At 45.7% G+C, this 14,965-nt stretch overlaps 1 protein-coding gene across 3 annotated transcripts in view; it reads right to left on the reverse strand.

Annotated features, from left to right (window-relative positions):
* The window catches only part of LOC146357333 (uncharacterized), a 91,394-nt gene extending 77,311 nt beyond the window's left edge, over window positions 1–14,083 (reverse strand). The window contains exons 1-2 of one of the 3 annotated variants that reach the window (XR_014789345.1): window positions 13,946–14,083; window positions 1,247–1,413 (exon numbers count right to left, since the gene is read on the reverse strand). The gene's annotated coding sequence lies outside the window, so the exon portion shown is untranslated. The remainder of the gene's footprint in view (window positions 1–1,246; window positions 1,414–13,945) is intronic. The other 2 variants (XM_084845321.1, XM_084845329.1) reach the window with 2 other exon arrangements.
* Between the last annotated feature and the right edge of the window lie 882 nt (window positions 14,084–14,965).

The raw sequence follows: 14,965 nt of genomic DNA on the forward strand, positions 1-14,965 counted from the left end.
GGGCAACTTCAATTACCCTTCATTGACTGGATAAATGCATGTTCCAGTCACAACAAAGAGGTTACATTTCTTGATGCCCTGAATGATTGTACCCTAGAACAGTTGGTCATGGAACTGACCAGAGGGGAGGCGACCTTGGATTTAATCCTAAGTGGTGTCGCCCAGGGCCTAGTACAAGATGTAAATGTTGTTGAACCAATTGGAAACAGAGACCACAGTGCTATCAGATTTAATATATATTTAAGTGGAAAATTGCCCAGGAAGTCCAACACATCACATTTGACTTCAAAAGAGGAAACTTATCTAAAATGAAGGGACTGGTGAAAAGGAAGTTAAAAGGGGGAGACAAGAAGATTAAATCCCTTCAAAATGCTTAGAGGTTATACAAAACCACAATAACAGAAGCCCAGCTAAAATGTATACCACAGGTTAGGAAACGTAGCACCCAGTCTAAGAGGTCACCAGCATGGTTAACAAGCAGTACCAAGGGAGCTATTAGAGAAAAGAGAGCTTCCTTCAGAAAATGGAAGTCTTGCCCAAGTGAGGAAAACAAATGGGAGCACACGTTTGCACAAATGTTATGCAAGCAGGCAATGAGTGATGCAAAAAAGCATTTTGAAGAGCTTATCGCTAACAATATCAAGGCCAACAATAAAGAATTCTTTAAATATATCAGAAGCAGAAAACCAGCTAGGGAGGCACTTGGACCATTGGATGACAATGGAGTTAAAGGAGTACTGAAAGAGGACAAGGAGATTGCAGAGAAGCTGAATGAATTCTTTTCATCCGTCTTCACTGCAGAAGATATAGGACAGATACCTGTGCCTGAACTGATGTTTTCAGGAAGGAAGTCTGAGGAACTGAGGCAAATAGTGCTGACAAAATATGAAGTTCTCAAGCTTACTGATAAACTGAAAGCAAATAAATCACCAGGCCTAGATGGTATCCATCACAGAATTCTCAAAGTACTCAAATATGAAATTGCTGATCTTCCAACCATAATATGCAACATGTCTCTAACGTCAGCCTCTACACCAGAGGACTGGAAGATGGCCAACGTAACACCAATTTTCAAAAAGGAATCCAGAGGGATCCAGGAAATTACAGGCCACTTAGCTTAACATCTGTTCCAGGTAAATTGGTTGAAGGCATTATTAAAGGTAAAATTAGCAAGCATATAGAAGGACAAGCCCTGTTGAAAAAGAATCAACATGGTTTCTGCAAAGGTAAATCCTGTCTCACTAACCTTTTAGAGTTCTTTGAGAGTGTCAATAAACATGTAGACAGAGGTGATCTGGTAGACATCATTTACTTGGACTTCTGAAAGGCTTTTGACAAAGTCCCTCACCAAAGACTCCTGAGCAAACTTAGCAGTCATGGAATAAGAGGACGGGCCCTCTTATGGATCAGTAACTGTATAAGAACAGAAAGCAGAGAGTAGGAACAAACGGTAAATTCTCCCAATGGAGGGAAGGAAATAGTGGGGTTCCACAGGGATCTGTATTAGGACCAATGCTTTTCAACCTGTTCATAAATGATCTGGAATTAGGAGTGAGGAGTGAAGTGGCCAAGTTTGCTGATGACACCAAATTATTTAGCATGGTTAAAACAAAAAGGGATTGTGAAGCGCTCCAAAAGGATCTCTTCAAACTGGGAGAATGGGCATCTAAATGGCAAATGTGGTTCAATGGAAGCAAGTGTAAAGTGATGCACATTGGGGCAAAAAATCCCAACTTCAAGTATAACCTGATGGGATCTGAGCTAGCGGTGACCAACCAAGAAACAGATCTTGGGTTGTGGTGGAGCGCTTGATGAAAATGTCAACCCAGTGTGCAGCTGCTGTAAAAAAAAAAAAAAGGCAAACTCCATGTTAGGCATAGTTAGAAAAGGAACTGAGAATAAAGCTGCCAAGATCATACTGCTTATATACAAGTCTATAGTGTGACTGCACTTAGAATACTGTGTACAGTTCTGGTACCTAAAAAAAAAAATACCTAAAAAAAGATACTGTAGAGCTGGAAAAAGTGCAGAAAAGGGCAACTAAAATGATCAAGGGGCTGGAACATCTCCCCTATGAGGTTACAACAGCTGGGACTGTTTAGCTTGGGGAAAAAAGGAGGGTAAGGGGAGATATGACAGAGGTGTTCAGAATTATGCATGGTATGGAGAATGTGGATAGGGAGACATTTTTCTCCCTCTCTCAAAAAACTAGAGCCTGGGGTCATCCCATTAATCTGATTGCTGAGAGATTCAGGACAGATAAAAGGAAGTACTTCTTCACACAGCACATGGTTAAACTATGGAATTTGCTACCACAGGATGTAGTGATAGCCACCAATTTAGATGGCTTTAAAAGGGGGTTGGACAAATTCCTGGAGAAAAAGGCTATCAATGGCTACTACTCCTGATGGCTATTTGGTTCCTCCAGTGCCAGAGGCAGTGAGCCTATGTACACTAGTTGCTGGGGAACATGGGTGGGAGGGTGCTGTTGCGCTCCTGTCCTGCTTGTGGGTTCCTGGTTGGCAGCTGGTTGGCCACTGTGTGAACAGAATGCTGGACAAGATGGACCCTTGGTCTGATCCAGCATGGCTCTTCTTATGTTCTTATTTTGGATGTTGTTGTAGAGAACTTGGTCTTAGGGTAGGAAACTCTACTCTAGAGCAACCTCACTGCTAACACCAAATGTGGAGGATCAACCTTCACCATTGGGTAATCCCTCCCTTCATTTCTGCTGCCACGATTAAACTATACCCCTTTGTTTAATATATGCCTTTTTCCCTAAGGTCATTAGTCAAGAGACAGAACAGATCAGGGGTTGTTGTTGTTCAGTCGTTAAGTCATGTCCAACTCTTCGTGACCCCATGGACCATAGCACGCCAGGCCTTCCTGTCCTCCGCTCTCTCCCGGAGTGTGCTCAAGTTCATATTCATTGCATCGGTGATGCTATCTAGCCATCTCATCCTCTGCTGTCCCCTTCTCCTTTTGCCTTCAGTCTTTCCCAGCATCAGGGTCATTTCCAGTGATTTTTCTCTTCGCATTAGGTGGCCAAAATATTTGAGCTTCAGCTTCAGTATCTGTCCTTCCAATGAGCAGTCAGGGTTGATTTCCTTTAGGATGGACTGATTGGACCTCCTTGCAGTCCAGGGGACTCGTAAGAGTCTTCTCCAGCACCACAGTTCAAAAGCATCAATTCTTCGGCGCTCAGCCTTCCTTACAGTCCAGCTCTCACAGCCATACGTTACTACTGGGAAAACCATAGCTTTGATTATACGACCCTTTGTCGGCAAGGTGATGTCTCTGCATCTGACTATGCTGTCTAGGTTTGCCATAGCTTTCCTCCCAAGGAGCAAGAGTCTTTTAATGTCATGGCTACAGTCACCATCTGTGGTGATCTCAGAGCCCAAGAAAATAAAATCTGTCATTGCTTCCATTTCTTCCCCTTCTATATGCCAGGAAGTGATGGGGCCAATTGCCATGATCTTAGTTTTCTGAATGTTGAGTTTCAAATCAGCTTTTGCACTCTCCACTTTCATCCTCAACAAGAGGCTCTTTAGATCCTCTTCGCTTTCTGCCATTAGGGTGGTATCGTCTGCGTATCTGAGGTTGTTGATAATTCTCCCGGCAATCTTAATTCCGACCTGTGATTCATCCAACCCAGCGTTTCTCATGATGTACTCTGCATATAAATTAAATAAGCAGGGCAACAATATACAGCCTTGTCGTACTCCTTTCGAAATTGGGACTTTTTCTACATGAGGGTTTTATTGTGCACTCATCATTCCTCAGTGAGTGTTGTTTATGGGTGCTTCAGATGACATCATGACCCTCCAGTTTCACTTGTGTTTTAAGACTACTTTCTTGGAGGGGGGGGGGAGATGCAGGATTGTTTTCATCCTGAAACAAAGTGCAAGTCCCCACAAGGGACTTGTGTTGCAAGTCCCCACAACTGCATTATTTCACTATACCACAGTACCACCTAGAGGTTATGTAGCAACAAAGGAAAAGCTCTTTGTGTAGAAATTGGATCTCAATTCTGTGACTAAACCAAAATTTAAATATGGTGGGTTAACAATAGCATTGTCTAGAAAAGCTCATTGTATTTAAGAAGAAATAAAACAAGAAACCCCTTCATGGATCACTGCCTTGTTGTGGCGAAGGGGCTTGCGTAACTCAGTGAAGCCATAAGCTATGCCGTGCAGGGCCACCCAAGACGGACAGGTCATGGCAGAGAGTTCTGACAAAATGTGGTCCACTGGAGAAGGAAATGGCAACCCACTCCAGTATTCTTGCCAAGAAAACCCCATGGAACGTATCACAAGGCTAAAAGATATGACGCCGGAAGATGAGCCCCTCAGGTCGGAAGGTGTCCAATATGCTACTGGGGAAGAGCAGAGGGTATTTCCAAGTAGCGCCAGAAAGAGTGAAGCGGCTGGGCCAAACCCGAAAGGACACTCAGATGTGGATGTGTCTGGCGGTGAAAAGAAAATCCGATGCTGTAAAGAACAATATTGTTTAGGAACCTGGAATGTCAGATCAATGAATCAAGGTAAGCTGGAGGGGGTCAAACATGAGATGGCAAGATTGAACATCGACATCTTGGGAATCAGCGAACTAAAATGGACAGGCATGGGCGAATTTAATTCAGGTGACCATCATATCTACTATTGTGGGCAAGAATCCCTTAGAAGAAATGGAGTAGCACTCATAGTCAACAAAAGGGTGGGAAAAGCAGTACTGGGGTACAATCTTAAAAATGATAGAATGATCTCAGTACGAATCCAAGGCAAACCATTCAACATCACAGTAATTCAAGTCTATGCCCCAACCACTGAGGCCGAAGAAGCTGAGGTTGATCGGTTCTATGAAGACCTACAACACCTTCTAGAACTAACACCAAAAAAAGATGTCCTCTTCATCATAGGGGATTGGAATGCTAAAGTAGGAAGTCAAGAAATCACCGGGATAACAGGCAGGCATGGCCTTGGTGTACAAAATGAAGCAGGACAAAAGCTAATAGAGTTTTGCCAAGAGAACATGCTGATCATAGCAAACACTCTTTTCCAACAGCACAAGAGGCGACTCTACACATGGACGTCGCCAGATGGTCAATATCGAAATCAGATTGATTATGTCCTTTGCAGCCAAAGATGGAGAAGCTCCATACAGTCAGTAAAAACAAGACCTGGAGCTGACTGTGGCTCAGATCATGAGCTGCTTCTTGCAAAATTTCGGCTTAAATTGAAGAACGTCGGGAAAACCACTAAACCGTTCAGGTATGACCTAAATCATATCCCTGATGAATATACAGTGGAGGTGAGGAATAGATTTCAGGGATTAGACCTGATAGACAGAGTGCCTGAGGAACTATGGACGGAGGTCCGTAACATTGTTCAGGAGGCAGCAACGAAATCCGTCCCAAAGAAAAAGAAATGCAAGAAAGCCAAGTGGCTGTCTGATGAGGCTTTACAAGTAGCTCACGAAAGAAGGGAAGCGAAAAGCAAAGGAGAAAGGGGAAGATATACCCAACTGAATGCAGAGTTCCAGAGAATAGCAAGGAGAGACAAGAAGGCCTTCTTCAATGAACAATGCAAAGAAATCGAGGAAAACAACAGAATGGGAAAGACTAGAGATCTCTTCAAGAAAATTGGAGATCTCAAGGGAACGTTTTGTGCAAAGACGGGCATGATAAAGGACAAAGAAGGCAGGGACCTAACAGAAGCAGATGAGATTAAGAAGAGGTGGCAAGAATACACAGAAGAACTATACAGGAAAGATCTGAATGTCCCTGATAACCATGATAGTGCGGTCACTGAACTTGAGCCGGACATCCTCGAGAGTGAAGTCAAGTGGGCCTTAGGAAGCATTAGTAACAACAAAGCTAGCGGAGATGACAGTATTCCAGCCGAGCTATTTAAAATCCTAAAAGATGATGCTGTTAAAGTGCTGCATTCAATATGCCAACAAATCTGGAACACTCAACAGTGGCCACAAGACTGGAAAAGGTCAGTTTACATTCCAATTCCAAAGAAGGGCAACGCCAAAGAGTGTTCAAACTACCGCACCATTGCGCTCATTTCACATGCCAGCAAGGTGATGCTCAAAATCCTACAAGCTAGGCTTCAGCAGTATGCGAACCGAGAACTACCGGAAGTACAAGCTGGGTTTCGAAGAGGCAGAGGAACTAGAGATCAAATCGCCAACATTCGCTGCATCATGGAGAAAGCAAGAGAATTCCAGAAAAACGACTATTTCTGCTTCATTGACTACGCTAAAGCCTTTGATTGTGTGGATCACAACAAACTGGCAAATTCTGAAAGTGATGGGAGTACCAGACCACCTTACCTGTCTCCTGAGAAACCTGTACGAGGGTCAAGAAGCAACAGTAAGAACCAGACATGGAACAACCGATTGGTTCAAAATTGGGAAAGGAGTACGACAAGGCTGCATATTGTCACCCTGCTTATTTAACTTATATGCAGAGTACATCATGAGAAATGCCGGGTCGGATGAATCAGAGGTCGGAATTAAGATTGCTGGGAGAATTATCAACAACCTCCGATATGCAGACGATACCACCCTAATGGCAGAAAGCGAAGAGGATCTCAAGAGCCTCTTGTTGAGGGTGAAAGAGGAGAGTGCAAAAGCTGGTCTGAAACTCAACATTAAAAAAACTAAGATCATGTCATCTGGCCCTATCACTTCCTGGCATATAGAAGGGGAAGAAATGGAAGCAGTGACAGATTTTACTTTCTTGGGCTCCAAGATCACCGCAGACGGTGACTGTAGCCATGAAATTAAAAGACGCTTGCTCCTTGGGAGGAAAGCTATGGCCAACCTAGACAGCATAGTAAGAAGCAGAGACATCACCTTGCCGACAAAGGTCCGTCTAATCAAAGCTATGGTTTTCCCAGTAGTAATGTATGGCTGTGAGAGCTGGACTATAAGGAAGGCTGAGCGCCGAAGAATTGATGCTTTCGAACTGTGGTGCTGGAGAAGACTCTTATGAGTCCCCTGGACTGCAAGGAGGTCCAATAAGTCCATCCTAAAGGAAATCAACCCTGAGTGCTCATTGGAAGGACAGATAATGAAGCTGAAGCTCCAATATTTTGGCCACCTAATGCGAAGAGAAAACTCCCTGGAAAAGACCCTGATGCTGGGAAAGACTGAAGGCAAAAGGAGAAGGGGACGGCAGAGGATGAGATGGCTAGATAGCATCACGGATGCAATGAATATGAACTTGAGCACGCTCCGGGAGAGAGCGCAGGACAGGAAGGCCTGGCGTGCTATGGTCCATGGGGTCACGAAGAGTCGGACACGACTGAACGACTGAACAACAACAACAAAAACAAGAAAGCTTCTTAATTAAGATTGCTGTTACTACTTTAAAACAGGCTTTCTGTATAGTTATTTTTACCACCAATCATGTGTTAAAAGCCCAGTACCTAACCTTCACTAAACAAGCCAATTCCCCTATCAAGCTTCACCCCAGTTAACTCACTGACCTGGATAGACAGTCTTCTCTTTGGCAGGGTTTGACTTTCACCTGGAACCTTTAAGTGTGTTCACCAGGCTTCCTCTGAAGTTTTTGTATGTATGTATGTATGTATTTATTTATTTTATTGAATTTCTTAATCGCCCATCTGGCTGGTCATCCAGCCACTCTGGGCAATGTACAGCAATACAATTTTAAAACAATACAATTCTACTTTAAAACATCATATTTCTAAAAATACCCTAACCCACCCCAAATGCCTGCCTGAACAACCATGTTTTTAATGCATGGCAGAAGCTCATTAAAGAGGGGGCATGGCGGAGTTCCCTAGGGAGAGAGTTCCACAGAGTGGGGGCCATCACAGAGAAGACCCTCTCCCTCATCCTCACCAGCCTAGCTGTCCTGGCTGATGGGACAGAGAGAAGGCCATCCGAGGCTGATCTTGTTAAGCAGCCTGTCTGGTGTTGCTGGAGGTACTCCTTAAGATATGCTGGGCCGGAACCATATAGGTCTTTAAAGGTCAAAACCAACACCTTGAATTTGGCCTGGAAAACAACTGGTAACCAGTGCAATGCCTTCAGCACCAGAGTGATGTGATCATGCCAGTGGCTGCCTTTAATCAGGCGAGCTGCTGCATTCTGTACCAGCTGCAACTTCCAAACCGACTTCAAGGGTAACTCCACGTAGAGCGCATTACAGTAGTCTAGACAAGAGGAGACCTGGGCATGTACTACCGATGGGAGCAGATGGTCAGGAAGGTAGGGGTGCAGCTGCCTTATCAGATGGAGTTGGTACAACACTGTCCGGCTCACATCTGATGCCTGAGCCTCCATGGACAGCTGGGAGTCCAAAATGACCCCCAGGCTGCAGACCTGGTCTTTCAAGGGTAGCCGTACCCCATTCAGCACCAGGTCAACATCTCCCAACCTCCTCTTGTCTCCCACCAAAAGTACCTCGGTCTTGTCAGGGTTCAGTTTCAGCTTATTCCTCCCCATCCAGCCACTCACTGTCTCCAGACATTTGGACAGGGATTCTACGGCCAACCTTGGTGAAGATTTAGTGAAGATTTTCAGTTTGGTCCTGCAGCTGATCTGCCTTCATCCACCAGCTGACACTCAGGCTTCAGCTCTTTCTGCCTAAAGCTGCTCCAGGAGTTTCCCACTCCTCACTTGCAGACCAGCTTCAGCCTCACATGCTCTCAGTTTGGCTTCCCGGTTTTGCGGCTGTTCCTCTTCCTGGCTGATGTCTTCCACAGACTCCCCAGCCTCTCACAAAGGCACCTCCTGATGAGTCTTCCTTAGGCAAAACTCTCCTGACAGACTGCCCCAGATGCCTCTCAACAGCTCCTTATATTCAGTCCAGTCAGAACCCTCCAGCCAATCACCTTTGATGTAGCCAACATTCCATTACACCAACACCACCTCTGTGTTTAAACTTAGAACCAATGGGCATCTTTAGAATGTTCAGTCATCTCCAATCAGATGGTACCAATTTTGATCCTACCTTCCCATATAGAGAGGCAGAAACTTGACCTCATTTCCCTCTCAGTGGTAACAATAACTGCCAATCCACCAGCACACCATATTTACAGTATAACTCTCCTCAGCACAAGCCTCAAGTAAAAGGCACCATTTTTTTCCGCTGTTAACCCATTCAGTCCTTCAGTCATTGAAACAGAACATAGTTAAATTTTTATTTCAGTTTTACCTCAGTTTCTTCACCTTTGTACTTCAGGGGTGGGCAGTAAGTAGATCTCCAGATGTTTTAGACTTCAACTCCCAGCATTCCTGACCATTTGCTATGCTGGCAGTAGCTTCCTGGAGTTAAAGTCCAAAACATCTGGAGATCTATTTACCTTCTGCCTGCCCCATGTACTTTACTTTTTACTGTAGTTTGGAGAGGTGAAAGGGGCAACACCTAGCTTTTGTAATTTCTTGAAAACAGCAGTGTCTCTTTTGTAACACTAGGCAAACTGGTTCCTTTATCTCCTGCTTCTCCATTCCATATCTCTTGCCCATCCCTCCTCCACCCCCGCCACCCAGCTTTCTTTGGCTTCTATTGTGCAAAAGTTCCAATACGTTGTTATCTGACAGGATGGCTTGTTAAACTAAAAGGGATGCACTGGCTGATGCTGCTTTCCACTTGCCAGAAAAAGAATTGCACTTATGTAGCAACAGCACAAGCTGCTGCTTTCAGGTCTGCAACATAAGCTCTCCCACTGAATTGGGCTCCAGATGCCTGGAGCCAAACTAGACTTGATGGGTTGCGTCGAATATTAGTCAGAGTAGATCTGTTGATATGAATGGGACTTATGTTTGACTAACATTAGATGCAATTTATGATTGTTTTATTATTAAAATTTATATACCACCTTATCTGCTAAAAAGATATCAAGACAGTGTACAACCCAGTGTGTCTTTGCATTTAACATACAGGTTTGTAAAAAATACAGATAGCATGGGGGGGGGGGGAGCTGATCATTATCAGGATCCTAGCAGGTGAGGATGGGAAATTAACCCTTTCCTCTTCTGCTGCTTAGAGAAAAATCCCTCCCCTGAAGCTGGTATATCCTATGAGCTCATCCACACCATTCTCTCTTGAAATCCAGCTTGTGCAAGTACTGCAAATTAACTGTGTCCCCCATCTATTTTGCAATTGAAACAACAGTAAATGTATCTTTCATTGCTCCTCTCCCAGAAAGGGTGACCCTAAATAGCCCAATTTTTTCTTTAGCTATTCCAAAGGGCAACAGAGATGATTAGGGGACTAGATACTAAGCCCTATGAGGAAAGATTGAAGGAACTGGGTAAGTTTCGCCTTGAGAACAGAAGACTGAGGGGAGATATGATAACACTTTTCAAGGGTTGTCACACAGAAGAGGGCTGCAACCTGTTCTCTATCATCCAAGACCGTAGGACATGAAATAATGGTCTTAAGGTACAGGAAGGTAGATTTCGGTTGAACATCAGGAAAAACTTCCTAATAGTCAGACAGACAATGGGACCAACTGCCTAGGGAGGTGGTGGGCTCTCTGTCGCTGGAGGTATTCAAGCAGAGACTGGACAGCCATCTGTCAGGGATGCTTTAAACTGGATTCCTGCACTGAGCAGAGGGTTGGATTCAATGGCCTAAATGGCCTCTTCCAACTCTATGATTCTGTGAATTGTTTCATTTATAGGATTGCCAAAGTCACAGGGCAGGTAGCAGCATTTCACATTTCTCATTCATCCAGTTATTCCCATTAGGAGAGTTGTGATTAAATAGTTCTCATTTGTGAATGAATTTGTTAAATTAAAAAAGTGAAAGCCAATTGTCTTTGTGTAGCTCATCTCCCATTCTGCCCCCTACAGAATTTATTATATGCTTAGGTTTTGAATAGCAGACTGCCCCTTTTCTTTATATCCTTTTATCTTCTCTGTGCTCTTAGCAGTGGATATTAAAAGCATGGTGATGGTCTAACGCAAACAAAAAACAGAGCACAATTTTCTGCTGATACAACTGACTGAGAAAGAAGGCTCAGGGGAGGCTGGTGGCTCCAGTTTTGGTGGGGCGGAGGTTCCATTTTGGTTTTTAGTTACAACAAGCCAGAAGTCTAAAGGAGCTATCCAAGGTACTGTGCTCTATCTCCAAAATGGGTCCAGCACTTTGGATAACTCCTTTAGACTTCTGGCTGGTTGTAACTAAAACCCAGAATGGAATTTTCACCCCACTGAAACTGGAGCCACCAGCCTCCGCTCCTAACTTCCACTAACCAAAAGCATCACATAGCTTTCAGCTGGTTCTCTAGATCTTTACTAAGAAAAACATTAACCCTTTGGGGCTCAATCCTATAGATTTTTAGACAGAAAAGAAGTCCTACAGCTCCCATCATTCCCTTGGCAGCCATGCTGGCTGGGGAATGCTGGGAGTTGTAGGACTTTTTTCTGCCTAAACTCGCACAGGATTACATCCTTAGAGTTTCAACACACTGCACCTAGTACAAGAGAGACCATAGTTCAGTGGTAGAGCACCTGCTTTGAAGGCTAGAAGGTTCCAGGTTCAATCCCTGGCATCTCCTGGCATGGCTGGGTGAGCTGTTGCCAGTCAGTGTTGACTAGAGTGGTGTGCAAATGGCCTCTCAAAATTCTCCACCCTATTTGTGGGCAGAGGAATTTGGAGCACAATTTCACTGAATTTCTCCAGGGGGAGGGGAAATTCTCCAGCAGATTCTCATAGCTCAGGCTCACCATTGGCAGGGGTTGTAGCACAGCTAGGGATGAACGAAAGTGACTTACCTGTTCGTGGATGTGATTTGTGGTGGGGGGAGTGATTTGCGGGGGGAGGCACTCTGTCCCTCCCCCCGGAATCCTTGACGGGGTGAGAGGCGATCCAGTCCTCCCCCCCGGAATCCTGCCTGGCCAGCTCCACTCCGCAGCGGCTCTGCGGAGCAGCCAGCCAGGGCCGGATGGGCTGCTGCAGACGCAAATGGTGGCTCCCGTAGCGGCCGCCATTTGCATCCAGCCAAGCAGCTGTGTAGGCTACGTAAGTATTTACATAGCCTATCACGGCTACCCCCCCCCAAAACCAGCGTATGCAAATGGCGGCGGCTACGGCGGCCACCATTTGCGTTCCCTATTTTAAATATTTATGTAGGCTATTACGGCGAAAAAAAGGGGAACGCAAATAGCGCCCACTACGCTATTTGCGTTCCCCTTTTTTTCGCCGTAATAGCCTACGTAAATATTTACATAGGCTAGAATGGCGAAAAATGGGGAATGCAAATGGTGGCCGCAGTAGCCGCCGCCATTTGCGTATGCTGGGTTTTTTTTGGGGGGGGGGGTTAGCTGTGATGTGGTGTGATGTACGCCAGTGTGGTGTAGTGGCAAGAGTGTTGGACTAGGAGCTGCGAGATCCGGGTTCTAGTCCCCACTCGGCCATGGAAGCTCACTGGGTGACTTTGGGCCAGTCACAGACTCTCAGCCCAACCCACCTCACAGGGTTGTTGTTGTGAGGATAAAATGGAGAGGAGGAGGATAATGTAAGCCGCCTTGGGTTCCTTGCAACGGAAAAAAGGTGGGGTATAAATGCAATAAATAATATTAATAATAGGCTACGTAAATACTTACGTAGCCTATCACAGCTGCAAGGACGCCAATGGCAGCCGCAGCAGCCTGGCTGCAGCTGGCCAGGAGACCAGCCGCTGGAGCCGCTGGAGCTGCTGCCACCGCCGGAACCACCGCCTCCGCCCCTGGCAAGTTCCATCCCGAGGGGATTCCGCGGGGGGGCAGGGTGCCGTTCTGCCACGGATTCCAGGGGGCTGGATTCTTTAGAATCCGGCCTCACTGGAATCCGTGGCAGAATTCTCTGCCATCCCTAAGCACAACTTCTTTCTTTTTTCCTAACGGTGTTTTTTTTTTTGGCACTGCCATTACAAGTGGAAACTTTTGCATCCTCCACAATGCAGGTTCGAAGGGGGCAGTGTTGTATCCAGCTCCAGGGTAGAGGTGGAGCCAGTGCTGTGCCAAAATCTGTCCTCCAATTTCCTGAGAGTCTTCTTCCCTCATTAAAGAGATGTACATGTTTCTGCCTCATTCCCAGGTTGTTTTATAGCTTATTCTGAATTGATTTGGGTAGTGGTTTTGACCTTAATCACTGTGAGGTGGCTGTGTATGTGTTTTGTTTCTATTATACATCTCTCCATTGCTCTGCAGCCTCTCAGGCTGTCTGCACACTTCCTGATTCGGAAAAGCTTTTCTGCAAGTTGCGGAAGAGGTGATTGTACAATGAAAGACAGGGCACATGCTCCTTGGCCATCCCATAAGTAAGCATAAGTACCCCAAACCCAGCCCATGAGAACTTCTCCTAAATTTTCTTCTCCTTTGAAGAGCTGACAGGTGGAAGTGTGGTGGATGGTGGGGCTTCCTGTATTTTTCTTCTGACCATGGATACAGGAAAAACCAGCCCCTCGCATTGCTGGCAGTGGGAGGACCAACTCTAAATGTCTTCCTGGGTTAGGGGTGTGATTGGAGACTGAGAAGGCTTAGGATCCATTGGATCCTCCTGCTCTCCCTCCCTGCCCACTGGGATAACCGTGATATGACCATCCCCCACCCCCCATGGTCAGAGTTCTGGATTCATAGGGGGAGCTAGGAGAAGGCCTCTGATGTTGGTGGGGGGGGAACCCACTGAGGCTGGAGCTTTGACTAAGACCTCATGGTGTGTGGGGGGGGTTGTTAACAATCCTATGACCCCTGGAATGCTCCCTAAAAAAAAATATTTTAAATGCAGTATGCACAATTCCAAGCTGGGTCTTTTCCAATATTCTTAACCTGGAAGAGAGTGGGCCTGTTCACACAATCATGGGGGAGGGTGGGTAGTGGAAGCTGGCTGCAGAGAGGGGTAGGGAAACCATGACATGTGCACCCCACCCCCCACACGACCACAGGACCACTCAAGGCAGCATGATTCCCTTACCCATCCCCGCTCCGTGGTTCCCTTGTTGTCCTCCTGCCGCTGCAGCCGTGTATTCCAGTGGCCACTATGGTGGGAACAGGTTTGTGCCAGCCATTACAGCCGTTGCTACACAACCATGACCATAGAATTCAGCCAGATGGGTTAGAGTATCACCAGAGCTTCTGGACACTCTAGGCAGCTGTCTCTATGGTTGCTGTGATTTATCCATGGAGCGGCTGACAGACGACACGGTACGTCACCTCGGGACCCTGTACCCACTCTGCAGAGCATGGGTACTGAGGGTGGGTAAGTTACCAGTTGTTGGAGGGAAAAACATCCCCCACACAACACGCTAACCCATTGTGGGTTGCTCCCGAACGCAATGAGTTAGCATGTCATCTGAACTCAGCCAGTGAGAGACAAGTATATCTAAGCAGTGGAGGCCAGTGGTTCCAATTTTGGTGGGGCTGTGAATTCTTTCTGTGTTTCAATCAGAACCAGCCAGAACTCTAAAGGAGCTATCCAAAGTTCTGTACCTATTCTGGGGATAGGCTTCAGCACCTTGGATAGCTCCTTTAGAGTTCTGGCTGGTTCTGACTGAAACCCAGAATGGATTCACATCCCCACTGAAATTGGAGCCACTGGCCTGCACTGCATTTAAGTAAGATGAATGAAAGGCCAATGAAACCAAAGGGCCTTCTTACTTCCAGCACTTACTACTAGCCCCTCAGTCAAGCAATGCTCTTAGGACATGAATATTTTAATGCAGCTGACTGTTTTAGAAAGTTGGCAAGGATTCAGTTTGCAATTGTCCATGCTGCAGAAGTTTTTTCTTAATGGTTACCCCTCCTCCTACCATAGTTGCTTGCTGCTCTAGTGCATTGCAAAAATAATATGAGTTTTCAATTTAATCTATTATTATTATATTTTATTGTGCTTGGGCAATGGGATTTAACTGAGGTATGTACTGGCTGACTGCAACAATACCTGAATTGTTCAGTAAGGGAAGTTGGGTTTATTTGTCATAAACCTCAGACGGCA

This window comes from Heloderma suspectum, chromosome 1 (genome assembly GCF_057233095.1).
Source record: "Heloderma suspectum isolate Gila_16-S chromosome 1, 16-S_ref, whole genome shotgun sequence".
Taxonomy (NCBI): Eukaryota; Metazoa; Chordata; class Lepidosauria; order Squamata; family Helodermatidae; genus Heloderma; species Heloderma suspectum.